We start from the raw sequence: 16,478 nt of genomic DNA, 5'->3' as shown, positions 1-16,478 counted from the left end.
GATTTTCTTTGATTTTCAAAATATATGAATCTATTAATAACACGTCGTCTCATTATCATCACAAACCAATTAGCTCCAAAAGTAAAACTATAACCTAGTCTAATGAAATTGCCTAACATGCATGTTATGGCTTCTTTCAATCTAATCAATCTAAACTTTTTTATGTACCAATAAAAAAGATAGGTAAAATTTATAGTTTCCAAACTTTGTTATCATATTATTTTTTCGCCTTCTCACCTTTATTCTATTCATTTGACATACTCTACAACGTTTCTCTTTTGACACATTCATGTCACGTCATTACCCAACCAATAAGGTAGATATAAAACAATAATATTTATGAGGAGAGATACTTAATCTTTTTAATAAAAAATATACTTATGGATTGCAAATTAAAGAGGAAAAAAGCTCAAAATCTTAACTTCCTATATATTTTTGGGTTAAAGTATCATTTTGATCTGTAGTTTGAGACTTGTTAGCCATCGTTTCAAATATCTAATTTTTTAGTACATAGACTAAAGTTAAATTATAACCTAATTTGTTGTTAATTTAAAGCATATTCACTACGTAAATTTGGCAAATAGTTGTGGTATGCACTCTCTCTTGAACTTAGAGGCTTGATCCTTCGTCTTTACAAGTATTGTACTAGAGAAATTATGGGTGATTCTTTCTTCTTCTCTTCACTCCTACTTATCAGCCATTCAAGTAATTAAATGTACGGTAAAATCATATACATATATATATTTGAAGTTAAACCTTAAAAAAGAAATTATAACACAAGACACAATAGATGACATAAAAAGAAACCGAATTGGTTTAAAGAAATAGGAGTAGAGAAGATCGAAAATGTTAATAATAAAAAGGGATTCTTAGATAAGAAGTAGGGTATATTTGAAGGTTGGTATATCTATATTGGTGCGTGGCGTGCGGCGGTGCGTACGGGAGGAGGGTTTGTTGAGTCAACCACATGACGCACTGCGCATCAGCGCATGGCTCGGAGGAGACCTGACTTTATTCCTAACCAAGTGGCCGGTGCTGTGTACGGTTGACGGTTGAGCTTCTCACAGTCTCATAGCCCACATGGGATATTATATACAATAAAAAAAAATAATTTTGATATAACAAAATTTAGATTAAATTTAAAAAAACAACGGATATAACAAATAAAAAAAAAATCTATAGATACAACAAAATTTAGATCTAGTTTTTGGAATCTATATGTGATAGACTATATATATCGTTACTAGGTGTCTATTGACAATAATAGACTATATAAAATCTATTATTGATATATTTTGCTATATTTGTAATTCTTTAAAAATGTTGTTATAGAGTTAATTATTAGTCTTAAAAGTGTTATCCATTATAATTACTCTTATTTTTTTTATTTAGTTAAATATATTTGCTTGGATACATTTTTCCTTTTTTGAAATTTTTTTTTTTTTTTGTTGATTCCCAAGTTTTAGGTCTAGTTTTTATTTAGTCTCTAAGTTTTTGAAATGTTACACTTTTAGTATTTAAGTTTTGAGTTTGATTTTAATTTAGTTCCTAAGTTTTAAAACGTTATAGTCTTACCATTTAGATTTGAGTTTTTTTGTTTCAATTTGATACTTATGTTTTTAATCTTAATTCTTTTTTACTAAATACTCACTTTTAATTTTTGACGTTAATATCTATTAGTTAATTTAAGATAATTACAAAGTGAAATTATTGATTTCATTTTAATTATGATGAAAAATAGTAAAATTTAATTAATTATAATTCTTTTAAATATTTTAAATTTATCGATGGATGGAAAGTGAATATTAGTGAAAATCAAGATTTATAGTGTAAACCTAGAGAACAAGATGAAACAAAATTCAAATTTCAAGAATAAAATTATAACATTTTGAAATTTATCAACTAAATTAAAATCAAATTCAAAACTAAAAAACTAAAAGTGTTATATTTCAAAACTTAAAAACCGAATAGAAATTAGACTTAAAATATATGAATTATTATTTTGTTCTTAAGAAGGATCTACCCAATGTTTTTCTAAAAAGTTTAATTTCGTTTTCTCTTTGTCGTATAAATTTAGTAATGCCACCTTTTTTTTTTTTTTTTATGGTTTGGATTCGAATGCGGCATAAAATCTTGGTTTTGGATAGAGTCGACGTAGAATTAAGAGAGAAGCTTTTATTTTAATTTAGAAATTAGGATGAGAAAAATTCTCCCACCACCACTATTTTCAAATAAAAAAGAAAGTCAATTTATTTTGTTAACAAAATTTCACTGTATATCCATTACTTATTATTGATAGATAGTGATATTTTATTATATTTAAAAATATTTTTGATAATTTTATCATTTAAAAAAATTACTATTTTCTCATATATATATATAAGTAATAAAAGTAGTTAAAAACCATAAATTTATAGTTTACCTTTCATCCCGTTTCTTTCTTTTATTTTAACTTGTGGCTCACCCTTTCATCGTCGATTGGTTTAGAGTTTTGTAAAATTTGGATGATGTTATTCGGTCTAAAATCATCCGTAACAAAATGTATATAGAAATATCTTTTCATAAAAAACTTAACCCCACATATATAAGAATCATTGTCTTCTTCCATGGTAAAATTTAACTAGAAATTTGTAGAAATAAATCATGTTTTAAGGGGATGGCTTTCTTTCCTATTGCATGGTTAAGTTTTGACAAAATATTTGAACGGCATTTGTCCCATGTTTGAAAGGTTAAAAAAATTGATAGACTCCAAGTACTCTAAAAGAAACATATATCCTTGGATTTAAAATCATTCTGTTTTGAAGCACTATAAGTTTGGGATTCTAGTTGTGTGAATGGTAGCTTTGAGAGAGCGTTCTTGTGATTGGGATTAGGGAGAGATTTTTGTGTGATTATATTATAATAATTTTTTTTTAATTTTTTTCTGGACCATGGTTTTTTCCAGGTTTGGAGTTTTTCTTCCTTAATTCTTGTATTTCCTAATTTTATTGTTTTTATTTAATTTTTCTATTACTTTCTTATTATTCTTGCGATAGTAGTGGGAGATTTTTTCATAATGAACATGCCTCTCAAAATTGAATGACAAAAATACTATGTGACCGTCAAGGATTTCATATTTCTCTCTTTTATTCTCTTAATGGTGTTGTGTAGTCAAAATAGGTATAGTTCAAATATGTGTTTCATGACAAAAAATTTTTTTGTGAATTGAGTCTTTCCATTTCTATTATACTAAAAATATGATATTGTGGATAAAAAATTACAAGAACTTCTAAGAAGCAATATTGAATTTTGAAATTGGTTTGCCTTAAAAGGGGATATTTAATATTTAAAAATAACTAATTTGCTTCGGTCAAGATCACTAAAAAGTTGTAGAGCAAATAACAAATTATACCCTTGAATTTTGAGAATGGAATAAATTTAAATCCTAAATCAATAATTATATCAATGTAAACCTTAAATTTTGAGTATTGTATCAATTTAAATCTCAAACTAATAATTATATCAATTTAAACTTTGAACTTTTATGAGTGTATTAATTTGAACTCTGAAATCCTTCATTATGTTTTTATGAGCTACACTTGAAAGTTCAGGGTTTAAATTCAAGATTTAAATTAATACACTTACAAAAGTTTGAGATTTAAATTGATACAATTATTAGTTTGAGGATTTAAATTGATACAGTTCTCAAAATTTAAGGTATAAAATAAATTGATACAACTCTCAAAGTTCAAGGTTTATATTGATAAAATTATTAGTTTAGGGTTTAAATTAATACAATCTTCGAAGTCTAGAGATATAAATTGATATTTGTTCAAATTTTTAACATTAAAGATAAAGTGGTATGAACTTTGTTTATGATTTAAACTTAAAAATAATAATAATAAGTAGACCTATACTAGAGGTAATATAATTGCTCACTTGTTGTAAAAAAAAATGCTAACTTGCATTCTTGGATTGAATTTTCTGGTGACATATTTTGAGAGTGATTTTGAAATTTTTAAAATAATTTTTATTAGGTTTAAAATTACCCTAAAGTTTCAATCAATCAAAATTAATTAATTTTTTTTATCAAAATTAATTAATTTTTTTATTTTACACTTTTAAATGAAATATTCATATTATTAAAATTGATTTTAAATGATTAAAGATACGTGAATGATTTGAAAATGGCAAAAGTTATTTTAATCATTTTAGGATCATTTCAAACCATATTTTTAGTCGATGAAGTTAATTGAGTTTCATCAAATTTTGTTCCATCATTTAATTCGTATCTTGTTCTTTTCATGTTTTATTTGTTAAAATCAAATTTGAAATTCATAAAAGATGTTATTAATGTCCCACAGATAAAACAGTGGGGAAAATGTCGGTTTATGCTCCTAAACTTTAGATGATATATCAATTTGAACCATATGAACTAATAATTATAAAAATTTAAACTTTAAACTTTTGTTAATGTATCAATTTACACTCTTAGTTACGTCTTGGGTTAGAAAAATTTCGTGTGAAACTTATAATTCTATCAATTAAATACCTTAAACCCCATTTGATAACTATCTATTTTTTTAAAAAAAAAAATTGAAATAACTTATAAATACTGCTTTCACCTCTACATTTGTTGCTTTGTTATCTACTTCTTATCAATGTTTTCAAAAATCAAGCCCAACATTTTAAAACTAAAAAAAATAATATTTAAAAACTTGTTTTGTTTACTGAATTTGACTAAGAATCCAACTCTTTTATTTAAGAAAGATGCAAAGTAAGAAAATGAGAGAAATTGGGCTTAATTCTCAAAATCCATAAACAAAAAACGAAATGGTTACTAAACCAGCCATAGACTTTCATATCAATTTAGACTCTTAGATAGAATCTCCTTTGAAAATCATCCATTTTGTTATATTGACATTTGAAGAAGTCTATACATGTTTGAGAGTTAATGCATAGATGATTTTCAAAGGTAATCGTAATAAAGGGTCTAAATTGATTGATTTATGAAAATTAGAAGATTAATTAACTTAAACTATAAATTTAATATGATATTGGTCGAACAAAATTTTAAAAAAATGTATCAATTTATATATTTACGAAAGTATCAATATTTAAATTGATATAATTATTAGGTCAATGTTTTAATTAATACAACCCGAAATCTAGGGTATTAATAGATATTTGCCAAAAATATATTTAATAATTAAATAATAAACAAAGGAAAAATCAAAATACATGTGGATGTGGAGTGAGGAACGTGGCCTTATTTGATTTGTATGAGTAAAAAGGAAAAAGATGGATTATCATGCTCTTAATCAATGGCTTTTTATTTGGGAAAAGATTGAAGGGTTTATTTATTTATTTAAAAAAGGCAATTCATTTCCTCTTTTGTCATTATTATGAGACATATCTTAGATGCTCATTTCTAGTAGATTTTTAGGTAATGCAACCATATAAGAAAATAAGTGGATTGAGATTCTCTTTCATTAAACAACTTAGAGTTGATTTCTTTTTTCTATTTTTCTATTTTGTCTAATTTTACTTTGTCAACATTTTATGCCAATCATTAAACATATTTATTTAAATGATAACTAAATCACAATTATTTTTTAAAAGATTTTATTTAATTTTTAAAAAGTTGGATTGACTTAATCAAGTTTGACCATAATAATTTAGATTCTTAGAATTATAGTTATGAGTTTTTTTTCTTTGTTTCTAATATCTATAATCAAACCGATACTTTCATCTTTTAGATGTGTGAATAAAAAATTGCACATATAAATATATTTAATCTTTTTCTAATTCTTGTTATCAACTTATTTTAACTACCTATGTTGTATTTATTTATTATAAATTTGTTAATTTGTATAGGTTGGGTTGATTTTTCATTTTTATATAACATACTTGATTGAGGGATGTGTATAAAAATAATAAATTAAAGGAAAATGTCGATGTTATGAATCTTATGATTGAGTTGAAAAATTGGACATTCACTATATGTAACTATGGTACAAATAAGATTAAGTGACTTAAAGCATTTACTCATGCTTGCACTAAAGATATAGATTTCTAATGTATTCCTTTCAATCAATCAAACATCTTTCAAATGTCTCATCATTTTACACTCTCATCTCAAGGTATTCCCTAATTTTATCTCTTAGAAAAGTTAAAGAATAATACTTCTAAATTCTAATATCTAGATTTTATTAGGAAAAATGGTACAAACCACTGTTTGAGTATAAGAACTATTACAATTACATCTATAAACTTTTAATTTAATCAATCACCACCTCTAAACTTTGTAACGTCATACAATTAGTCCCTTGGGTTTAATCTGGATGACTCACATATATGTGGGAGATAGGTTACTCTTCTTGCTCCATTCATTTTAGTTTTCTTATTCTCTTTTGATTCAGTAAGGAGAAGAAACCATATTCCAGTCTATCAACACCGTTGATCACATCCTTACCATTGTCCATTTACTCAAATCCAAGGGCTTCTTCAACTTCGACTTCTCTGTACTCACCTTTCTCTGCCCTCAACTCTTCATTTTGAACTCCGTCCCACCGATATTGCCATGTCTTCGACTTCATTGTCGTCGATCGATCCTCTTTCGTCCAAGAATCGGGTGGATTGATCCTCCGATGCCTTATGATCAAATCTATTCTCTGACGTCAAGTTGTGTCTCAGGTTGATGCATAGATTCCTAAAACAATTAGGGATCAAGAATCTGAAATAGAGCAATTTGGATTTTCACTTGTTGAATACTTGGGTGGAGAAGCGAAGAAGCAAAATTAGATTCTTATAGAAGATTGGATTATCAGATGAGGAGGCGAGGAAATATTTTTCTCATGACAAAAGTTTTCCCTTCTCCTACATACATGTGAGTCACCCAAATTAAATCTAAGGTGTTAGTGTTGGGATTGGTGTCCTAATTCTCCCGTAGTCTCGTAGTTTGTAAACACTGTACACATTGTAATGAATAAAATAAGAGTTATTTTATTTTTGCATTTACTCATATCCAATAACCATGAAGCCTATACAAGTGGATCATGCCTTAAGTAATAACCTAAAAAGCTTTGTAGTATAAGGATAAAGGAGGGATACCTTATCCTAGTGACACTAAGGATAAAGCTCGCTTTGTAGAGGTTTACAAGTGTTGTGAACTACTACAAATGGTCTGAACCTGACCATTCATGTGGAGACATGCGAGCGGGGGTGTCCTATACAAAGAGTTTGTATAAGACCGGACCACGAGATGATTCGTCTCTTTATATAACGCCGTTGATACTTGAGACTTACATCTCACCTTAAACAACCATAGGTGACATGACCTCAATCCTACCTTTGAAGCGGTCCTTTGATTAGTATGGGTGAGAGTGGCCAGATTGCCAACTTAACAAGCCTACCTTTTTTAGGATTTGTCTAATTTGGGAGCTGGGAACTCAGTTACACAAGATGGAATTCACTCCTTCCCCGAAGCAGTGGTAAGCAGATAGATTGCTTTCTTAAGGGCTGAATACGGGTCTTGAACATAGTGGCCACAACCTTTCTTTGAAAGAGAGGACTCGGTCATAGTAGGACTATGACTTATGTTTATTAGAGGGATCAATAGTACTTAAGGAGTTAGATGTACCTACAGGGGCAAAACAGTAAATTGGTCCAACTGTACTTACGAGCGATCTGTGAAGGGTTATTGCACTGTTGATTAGTTGTGGAAACAAAATATATCTGTAGTAAAGAGAGTGCAACTGTCGGTCGTTAGTGGAGTGCCCGATAGTTAACGGATGGTGGATCCTGTGACTAAAAAGTTTAGTCAGTTATTCACGTACCATTGGAGCTTCAAGGTACATGTCCATAAAGTGCCCTTGGTAGCTCAATGGATTCAAGTTGAGAATCAGTTCTTAGGGTTGATTTGAAATGTTCAAATTGACAAGAAGAAATTCAATTATATATGATATAATTTGTGTGATGTATGAGATACATGAAATGGAGAATTAATGTAAATATGATTTATATTAAGTACCATAAAATAGAAAAAAAAAACTATAGTTTATATGTTTCATGAGATGAAATATTAAAACTATAGGTTATAAATATAATATGGTAAGTTAATTATCATATTTATTTATAATAATATTAATTATTTGATAATTATCTCTTTTTATTTAATAACCAATTGAGTGGGAGGTTATTGATGGTTTTATGGCAACCGTAAGATAAAAGGAAAAATGTTTTTCCTAATTTTGAGACGTTACACAATTCGAAAATAACTCACGTAGATGCTATCAAGTGAAATTGTTTCACTAAGCGATAGCTCATAGAAAGACTAAATGATTGTGGACATTATCTATACGATAGTTCATCAACTGGTCGTAACTAAATGATCACATGACATTGTCTATACAATAGGATGCCATCTTCTACATGATTGAGCACATCGTCTATACGATAGACTGTGTCATCTCCCACTTGCTCAATCGTCTACACGATTGTTGTTCTTCAGTGTCTTCCTCTAACCAAGATCATAGAGAGCCCACAACTCTTGGATTTTCACACTAAGAATACCAAGGAAACCATTGTGGTGGTGTCCTCACTCAACTCGATTGATTTTGAGGTTCTGTAGGCCGTTCATTAGGTTTGTGATCATTGTGTTCGTTGTATTCATGCTGATGTTCGTGTTGTTGTACCGGTCGTTGTGTTTGAGCTTTACTGTTCTTGGACACTTGGAGATTTATCGAGGGAGTTTGAAGAATGAGTCTTCAAAGGTACACATATTCTATCCTTTGATTATCTTGTTAGCATGCTGTAATTTTTAGTTGTTGCATGACCAGTTAGTTTCCATTTATGTACTGTAATTGTTTGTGTTCAATGTCGAATGAAATTTGGAACGATCCTTCCGCTGCTCATGAAAACCCTCATGTCTGATTTCTTTCAATTGGTATCAAAGCCAGGTTGTTCTGATATTCCATATTTCACTTCTGTTTTGAACTTCTTTTACAGTCGTGGTGGGTTTTCTACATTGCATTTAAGTGTTAAATGAATTTTTGAATGGTTGTTGATGAATGTTTACGGGTTAATTGCCTCCGTTTAAAGCTTTTTTTAAAGTTACAAAGTGTTAATTTGTAAGGGCCCCTGCGTATTTAGGTATAACTAACAAGCAATCGAGTCTGTAATTCAAAGTGTTTGAGTTTGTTGAGTCGTTCGTGATGAAGTTTCGAAGCATGGAGATGTGGATCTCTTCGAGGAAGAAGACCAAGGGTTGGTCGTATTTTGTAGCCTAAGGTAGATGATCGTTGGGATTTGGCTAAACGATCGTGTAGAAAAGTTCTACCCGATCGTGTAATATTTACTAAACAATCCTTTAGCTAATGCTAAACGATGGGATAAAGTGTTTACTCTATCGCATAGCGTTGGTTGCTCGATCGCGTAAACGCTGAAGGTAGACAATCGTATAGAGCATATGATGCTCATCGTTCAATAACAGACACACGCACTAAACGATTGTGTAGTTAGCATGCTTCATCGCATAGTCACTGATTACATGATCACCAGGTATGCGATACCTCGCGTTTGCTCAACGATCGTTTAGACGATTGTGCTTCACTGTATTGTTTTCGTTTAGATGATCGTTTAAGGCTTGCATTGTTCGTTGTGTGCTGCACGATCCCGTGCCTCATGTTTCATCACATAGTCAAGGTACACGATTGTTTAGCTTAGGAAGCATTAGTAAACGATTGAGTAAAGCATTTACTCTTTCCTGTAGGTGATCACAAGGAGTTTGGTACATGATCAGTGGAGATGCGTTTCTTCGCCTGGACGGTTCAAGACCCGGTTCACCTGTTTGAACCGAAGACTCTTTGCTATTTGTAATAGTTAGCTTTGAGGATTTGAGGCTAATTATCCCGGTTCATCAACTTTTGTTTAATGTACATGTGATGTATGTTGTTGATATGCCATAGTGTATGACATATAAATTTGAAACCCACCATAGATTGTGCAATTATTCATGCATCATATATTATAAGTGTTATAATATGGCATGATGAAATTATAAAAGAGCTTGTGCATGCATCATGAAATATAAGAGTTATATTTATGCATGCAGTAAGCATATTCATGCATCATCTTTCTTTTATGAGCGTTATAGTATAAGGGTGAATTAAAGCATGTTTGCGTTATAGTAGCAATGAATTAATAGTGCATGGAGCATCACGTAGGCTAATTTGTAAATGTTATGAATGGCTTGTATGTGTTTGCTTCGCGTTGTGGATGGGTTTGGTTATTTCTATTATAAGCGTTATAATGGAAATTAGAACTAAAATCGATTAGAAAGAGTTACTGTGGACTTAGACGAACTTATGTTTTAAAAGAGTTTGAAAATTGGATTGAGATAGACCTAAGTTCAAGGTCTAATGGGATTAGCAACCTAAGTTTAATCTTTTTAAATCGGTTTAATAGGATTAAATTGATTGACATAAAAGATTAAAATTGTATTAAATCTATCTATAATGGACCTTTTGTCTAAGGTGGGTTATGTCTAGGCTGGGGTACTTAAGCTGACGAAAACGGAACACCCCTACCTAGGAACTTACCTGGAAAGATGAATTAGATAGATTTTCTACAAGCATACGACAGTTAATCAAAGACTTTGTTAAAAAGTTTAAGGGATGATGATCAAAAGTTGTTCAACTTTCCAAGGTAAAAGTTACTCTTGGACAAACCTAAAAAGCCACTTAATTAAAATCCTTAGCCGTGTTTTTTTCTAAGAAAACTAAACCCTAGGTTATAAAATACTCCATGGGAGGAAGAGATATATATGATATGTCAATGATTCCACTCACGTTTCTCTCTGAATGTTCGCACCGTGAGATTCATGCTTGGCCTCGTGGTGCCCTGGGACCATCACCTTCGGATGGTGTTTGCATGAGTCAATATCAAGGTGGACGGAGAAAGTATTTATAGTAAGTGAGTGAAGGGTGTGTGTCAACACGTCCTACGGTCTCCTTCATTGGTTCGCACCGTGAGATCATTCTTGCACTCCCTCGTGGTGCCCTGGGAATGTCCCCCTTCGGGGTGGTGAACTCCAGAAATAGATAGGGTCACTTTAGTTTTTGCCACAATCGGATTTTTTCCTTCCGAATTGGTTGCTTGGGGCGGAACTCTAGGGTCTAAAATGTCGGGTCACACTAACGGAAAATTGTTAAGTAAGTTAATGATTTCTTGACCAAATCAATGATGGCTAGTCGTTATAGGAGCAAGAGTTGTTCTGGTATTAATGACTGGTTGAAAATGTCTCAATTCAGAGGAGGGATGAATTGACCACTCTTCGGCGGCTTTTATCCTAAATCTTTGAAGCATCATTGTGTAAACACTGTACACATTGTTATGAATAAAACAAGAGTTATTTTTGTTGGGGTTGATTCCCGAAAGTCTCATGTACTATAGTTTGTAAACAGTATGTACGAACACTTGTGTTGTTAATATATGATATTTACTTCACATATTGTATTTTGCTCGGTTAATTATTTTATTTGCTTTACCACAAACCAATAAACATAAAATCCCTGGTTATCTATATGTGACTCAAGTATGTATGTGGTGACATACAAGTGGATCATGTCTTGAGTGATAACCAAAATGGTTTGTAGTATATGGATAAAGGAGGGAAACCTTATCCTGGTAACACTACAGACGCGGCCCGCTTTGTAGAATGGTCACAAGTGTTATGACTTGTCACAGATGGTCTGATCCTGATCATTCATGTTGGGGACATGCGAGCGGGGGCATCCTATACAAAGAGTTTGTATAAGATCTGACCACGAAGTGTTAACGTTTCGTTATATAAAACCGTTCATGACAGAGACTTCACTTCACTAGGATGACCATAGGTAACATGACCTCAATCCTAAGTGAGTTGGAAATTCCTGCCATTGAGGGTGGTCCTTTGATTTGTATGGGTGCGAATGGCTAGGTCGCCGATTCAAACCTACCATTTTGGGGATTCATCTGATTTGGGAGCTGGGAACTCAGCTACACAAGATGGAATTCACTACTTCCCTGAGGCAGGGGTAAGTAGATAGATGACTCTATTAAGGGCTGATTCCGGGGCTTGAACAATGTGGCACCACACACCTTCTCTTGGCCCGAGAGGTGTTCACACATGGTTGGGCTATGTTGTATTATTCATTAAAAGAATCAGTGGTACTTAAGAAGTGAGATGTAACTACAGGGGCAAAACGATAAATTGGCTCAGCTGTACTTACGAGCATCTGTGAAGGGTCATCGTACTCATGATTGGTTATATCCAATGGACAAAGAAATATACCTGTGGTAAGAAGAGTCCAGCTATTGGTCTTTAGTGGAATCACTGACAGTTAACGGATGGTGAATCTTGTGGCTAAAGAGTTTAGTCAGCTATTCACATACCGTTGGAGCTTCGAGCCACAAGTCCATTAGGTCCCTGGGTAGCTTGGATAAAGTCGAAAACCAATGTCTGGGTTAATTTGAAATGTTCAAATTGACAAGAGAAAGTTCAATTATATATGATATAATTGGATTGGTTAATTATATATGATATAATTGGCTAAATGTATGAGATACATTATTTTGAAGGATATTAGATATAAATATGATTTATATCAAGTAGAGGAGAAAATACTATGGTAGATATGTGATATTAAACTATAGGATATAAATATAATATGATTATATTTATTGATTAATTATATGATAATTAACCATTTTTTTCCACGTTCGGACGTGGGTAGTGGGCATCGTCGGTTATAGTAACTGATGAGTTAAAAATGAAAAGAAGTTTTCATTTTGCTTAGAGAATTCAATACTGCTTTGACCGCCCAAAATAAATCATGAAACGATCGCCCGAGAGCCTATACGATAGTTGCTTCTCCATCTAAATGATCGTTTACCTCACGATTTCTCTAAACGATTGTATACGTTTTTCCTAAACAATCGTTCATCCTTTCCTACATGATCGTGTAGCTCCTCTGTACGATAGCTTTCCTGCTATATGATAGCAATGTTATATCTCCCACTTGTTTATCGTCTACACGAATCATTAACCTCCGTCCTCTACCAAATTCACCAAAGCCCACCCTTTGGGTTTTCACTCCGAGAATACCCGGGGTTCATTAATGGTGGTGTCATCTCCGTTGTATCGTTCGTGTTCGCGTTGATCGTGTTGTTGCAGTCGACGTTCTCGCCGGGTGTTGGTAGATCTGTTGGAGGGATCCGCTGCATTGGGGTTCAGAAGTTCAAAGAGAGTCTTCAACTGGTATGGAACCCTTTCCCTGATATTTATCATGTTTTAAGCATGCCAATAATTAGATTTATGTGCATAACTGTATATGTTGAATGTATATCATTTGTATTTCGATCACTGTTAAATCGGAGCGATCTGAACACGCTCATGGAACTCTTGGTATAAGATCCTTCAATTGGTATCAGAGCCAGGTTTCTAATACTCCGATTTCATCTGTTGCAACGAAATGACATATACATTCATGATGGGTGCATTTCTACGCTGTTTTAATTGTTAAATCTGTTGTGGATGTGCTAGATTAATGGATGTTTTCGGAATGAATAGCCTCGGTTTGTTTAAATCCTTTTACATTTGTGGTTGTTTGTAAAGGCCCCTGCATTTTTGGGCATTAATAATCATTATCGAGTCTGTATTCAAAGTTTGTTTGAGGTTTTGAGTCATTCGTCGAAGTTCTGGGCAAGCGTTGCGGCTCTTCGAGGAAGGAGGCGATCTAGGGTTGGTCGCACCGTGTAGAAGAATTTCTACACGATCGTGTCCATCGCATTGTAAAGATGAAGGAGTACGTGATCGCGGTTGAACACATCGGTTAAACGATAGGGAATGCGATCAAGAGTTGGGTGCATCGGGTTGACGATCGGGTATCCAATCACTGAGTATCGTTTAATGCACGGGCAAACTAGACGATCGTTTAGGTCAACAAGCTTCATTGCTTAGTAACTGACTAAAAGATCGCTTAGCATCGCAAGATAAATCGTTTACCAAGTTGCACGCATCGGTTAGACGATGAGATGCTCACGTATCGTTTAAAGTGTGTGCGCTAGATGCTCTTTTAGGTCAGCAAGCTTCATCGCTTAGTAACTAACTAAACGATAGCTTAGCATCAAGGTAAATCGTTTACCAAGTTGAATGCATCGGTTAGACGTTGAGACGCTCGCATATCGTTTAAAGCGCGTACACTAGACGATCGTATAGTCAGCAAGCTTCATCACTTAGTAACCGACTAAATGATTGCTTAATAACTCAAGGTAAATCGTTTACCTGTCTTCGTGCTACATGATCGAATGGACGATCAGGCTTCGTAGCCTCGACGTCGTCTACCCGATAGTTTTCTTATGCTCCTATCGTCTAGTGCGTGCTAAACGATCGTTTACTTGTTAGAGTTTGCTACACGATGAAGACCTCCTGGCAGTTCAAGACCCAATTTGCCTGTGAACCGATTTGCTCGATGAAAAATGTAATAGATAGGGTTTTTCAATCCTTTTTTTTTTTGTGTGTGTGTAAAAGCTCATCCGGGTCCATTAATCCTTTTTGTTTATTACATGCGATGTATGTTTATTATATGTCATATGGTATATAGTAAATCCCACCTTAGGTTATGCAATGATCATGCATGATTTTAATTATGTAAGAACATGCTCATGTATCATATAATATAAGAGTTATATTTATGCATGCATAAAAAGCATTGACATGCATCATCTTTATATTATAATTGTTATAGTATAAGGGTGAACGATAGTATGTTTGTTTGGTTATTACGCATTATATAAAAGTTATATATATGGTAATGACAAGACATTGCATGAAGCATGACACATAGGTTACTTTATAAATGTTATAAACGCCTCGTTATGCGAAATGGTTTTAGTTGTTTCTTTTTAAAAGTTAAAGAGAAATTAGAACTAAAAGAAATAAGAAAGACATGCATGTTCATTTAGGTTTAATTCATGTTTTTAAAGTGTTTAAAACTTGGATCACATAAACCTAAGATCACGGTTCTAATATGATTTGCAACCCTAAGGCTTTAATCTTTTAATCAGTTTAATAGGATTAAATTGGCTAATAAAAGGTTAAAGTGTAGAAAATCTATCTATAAGGGACCTTTTGTCTAAGGCGATTTTTGTCTAGGCTGGGGTATTTAAATTGACGGAAACGTAACAGCCCTACCTGGAAACTTACCTGGAAAGGTGAATTAGATAGATTTGATGCATGCATGCAAGTTAAGGACAGTCCAATGACTACTTGAACTTGTTCATATTTCATAGACAAACGTTATTTATGAGTAGAGTTTAAAAAGAATATTTAGACTAAAATCAATAGCCGGATTGTCTAGGTTAATGAATCCCTAGGTAGAACATTCAGTGGGAGGTACTTGCGGCATAAGATGCTTCACTTAAACCTTTCACTTTTCTCCTAAATAGTTCATATCGTGAGATATATCATCGGCCTCGCGGCACCTTTGGCGTGTCCCCCAACGGATGGTGTTTTGGTAGGTCAATATCAAGGTGGATGGAGAGAATGTTCATAGTAAGTGGGAGCGGGAAGTGCGACAACATATCCCTCGGTCTCCCTCATTAAGTTGAATAAAGTTATTGCGCATCGCCTCGAGGCACCCTGGGAGTGTCCCCCCTGAAGGATGGTAGTATTGTGCATTTCTTTATTTGATCTCCTGGGAGTGTCCCTCTGTATTTTCCCTACGGTAAGCGCATTAGGGCGGGACTCTGGCACCGAAAGTGAGAGGTTACACTTATGCGGAATAGTTAAAGGTTAACGATTCTGGACCGAAAAATGGTGGCTGTTAGGTTTAGTTCCAAGAGTTGGTTCTGCCTAATGGTTGAGAATATCTCATCCCAGTGAAGAGGCAACTGATCACCCCACCGGTGGCGTTTGTCTTGCCTCACTAGAGCATCATTGCAAAATAGAAATCTGTAACTTAGGATACTTGAAATTGTTTTGCAAAACTGATTGGTTTAAAAGTGGTTTAGAAAAACCTAATAAAGTTTTGTTCGTATTTTCAGCAATTTTTTCAAATGGCAACAGCCACGTTATCATTGTTAAGCGCCGAAAAACTAACTGGCGATAATTTTTCAACATGGAAACACATGATCACGATGATCCTAATCATCGAGGATCTCATGTTCGCTCTCACGGAGGCTTGTCCTCCTATTTTAGCTCCAAATGCCACTTGAAATGTTCGGGAGGCATACGAGCGATGGACAAGGGTGAATGAGAAGGCCCGAGCCTACATCTTGGCATGTCTTTCTGAATTCTTGGCCAAGAAACATGAGCCTATGGTCTCAACGCATGAGATCATGGAGTCTCTGGGGGTATGTTTGGACAACCGTCTGAACAGCTTATGCATGAGGCTCTTAAATACATATTCAACTCCAAAATGCAAAAAGGCACCTCTATTCGTGAACATGTGCTAAAC

Source organism: Benincasa hispida, chromosome 9 (genome assembly GCF_027475165.1).
Source record: "Benincasa hispida cultivar pf3 chromosome 9, pf3_genome.v1.1, whole genome shotgun sequence".
NCBI classification, from domain to species: Eukaryota; Viridiplantae; Streptophyta; class Magnoliopsida; order Cucurbitales; family Cucurbitaceae; genus Benincasa; species Benincasa hispida.
Note: the sequence above shows the minus strand (reverse complement) of the source record.